The 2,257-nt window shown below is 24.2% G+C and overlaps 1 protein-coding gene across 1 annotated transcript in view; it reads left to right on the top strand.

The window, feature by feature from the left end:
* LOC117172797 (fatty acyl-CoA reductase 1-like) overlaps nt 1-2,257 on the top strand; it is a 48,479-nt gene that overhangs the window by 12,060 nt on the left and 34,162 nt on the right. The gene's annotated exons all lie outside the window — the stretch shown is intronic.

The raw sequence follows: 2,257 nt of genomic DNA, 5'->3' as shown, positions 1-2,257 counted from the left end.
CTATTTTGTTGAAAATTCGTTTTTTTAAATAAGAATTAATTTTTTTAACTAACAAGGTAAACATTTCATTTTTGATTTAAATTGATATTTTTATTAAAAATTCATATTTTCTAGTTTAAAATTGCTCCTCCCGGCTTTAAAATAAAAAAATTTTGTTAAAAATTAATATATTTTGTTGAAAGCTCGTCTTATTTTGGTAGATCATTAATACAATGCTGGAAAATTCATTTCTTTGGTTAAAGATTTAACTATTTTTTCGCAATTTATCTTCTTTAATTGAAAATTAAACGACTTGGTTAGAAGTTGAACTTTTTCATTAAAGATTCATATTTTTGGACTCCCCTTGATCTTTGGGGTTGACTCTTTTGTTGAAAATTTAATTTCTAGATTTAGTTGAAATTAATCTTTTTTTTTAACATGTAACAATTTTCTTGACATTTTGCCTTTTTTGTTTTGTTCAAAATTAATTTTTTATCTGAAAATTTGCAATTTTACATTTTTGTTCGAAATTTATACTTTATAAGTTTAAAATTCAATTCTTTTTTAGAACATTGTTTTGTTTTGTTGAAAATTCATCTCTTTGGTCGAAAATGAATTTCTTGATTTTTTTTTACATCGTCCTTTTATTAAAAATGCAATTTTTAAGTTCTAAATTATTATATTTATATAATGATTTAACCATATGGTAGAAAATTAAAGTAGGATTCGTTTGACAATGAACTTTTCCGTGTTTTTTTCATGTTTGTTAAATCTAGTTTTTTTTTAAATCATATTTCTGCAAGATTTACCTCTTTGGCTTAACATTGAACTTTTTTTGATATTTGGTTGAAAATTCATGGAATTTGTTAAAAAATCGTCTTTTTTGGTAAGAAAATTAATCTTTTTTGTAGCAAATTCATTATATATTTCGACTTTAAATCTTAGGAATTTAAAGCGTTTCATATTGCATTCAAATCAGTTGAAAGTGAGTTTTTAATAATGACTGATACGAGGGATTTTATTAGCTGTAAGGCGTATATTGAAAAAAATTTTGATTTTATTTATTTCATCAAGTGGATTTTTTTTTAAGTTTGCAATAACAAAGAAAAATTATCCAATTAGGGGTTTTAAGTGTTTAAACTCGTGATTTATTTTTTTCATAATTAGTTTCCAAATAATTTTCACATTGTACACATCATTAATATAATATATTTAAAAACCAGCTCATGTGTACAATGTGAAAATTACTTCCAAACTATTTATGAAAAAAAAAATGAATCACGATTTTTGAACCCTTAAAACCCCTAATGGGATAGTTTTTCTTTGTTATCGCAAACTTAAACAAAATTCACTTGAAGAAATAAATAAAATCAAAAATTTTTTCAATCCTTGGTGGGAATTTTTTTACAAGTACGAAAAAGTATAACTATTTTTACAGGAAAACACCAATGAATATAATAAATTTTTAAATACTAAGAAATCCAGGTGGCCGTTTTAATCAAGAAAACAAATTTCCGGTCATTTCCCGGCTCGCAAAAAATTATTTAATTATTTTAATTCTTTGGAATTCTTTCCTTTTCCATTTTTTGTAATAGCCTTAGTTGCTGAGATGCACTCCTAAACGCCTTATATTTCTTTAGAATTTGTTTTGATTCTTCGATTCTTTAAATTATTTTTATAAACTATTTGTATTACTTTAAAGTTGTGAATTTTGATGAGCATAAGAATTGCAAGTGGTTAACTTCTCTCAAACCTTTAAAATTAAATTTTAATTTGCAAGGCACAGTCTAGTTACTGGTTTTTGTAATTTATAATTTGTAAATTATAAGGAAAAAGATTATACGTTTCAAATAATCAAGAAGCAAAAACAAACAAAAAACAGAATTTTAATATAATTTTGATAAATAATTAAATGAGTAGTGAAAACCTTAAATTTTTCCTCGGAATTAAATGTGAATTGTCAATTCGACAATGCAGAGAAATGTAAATATTACTTCAGTTATACCTTAATTATGCGACAAAATAATAAAATATTTTAGGATTTAAAAATACATGTAGGATAAATTTATACAGTAAAGTATTCGAACTTTCAATTCACTATTTTATAAAAATTATATTTTTTTAAATAATGTTTGAAATTTCGCTACAATTCTAAAATATGACAAGGATTTTTTTAAACTTACGAGGGTAGTTCAATAAGTCCTTAGAATGACCAACATATGGCGCGCGAATCGCTCCAAATCATCTGTTTTCAGTCAGCACCACTCCCGACTAGATA

This window comes from Belonocnema kinseyi, chromosome 5 (assembly GCF_010883055.1).
Source record: "Belonocnema kinseyi isolate 2016_QV_RU_SX_M_011 chromosome 5, B_treatae_v1, whole genome shotgun sequence".
NCBI classification, from domain to species: domain Eukaryota; kingdom Metazoa; phylum Arthropoda; class Insecta; order Hymenoptera; family Cynipidae; genus Belonocnema; species Belonocnema kinseyi.
Note: the sequence above shows the minus strand (reverse complement) of the source record. Positions and strands in the feature narration are given on the sequence as shown.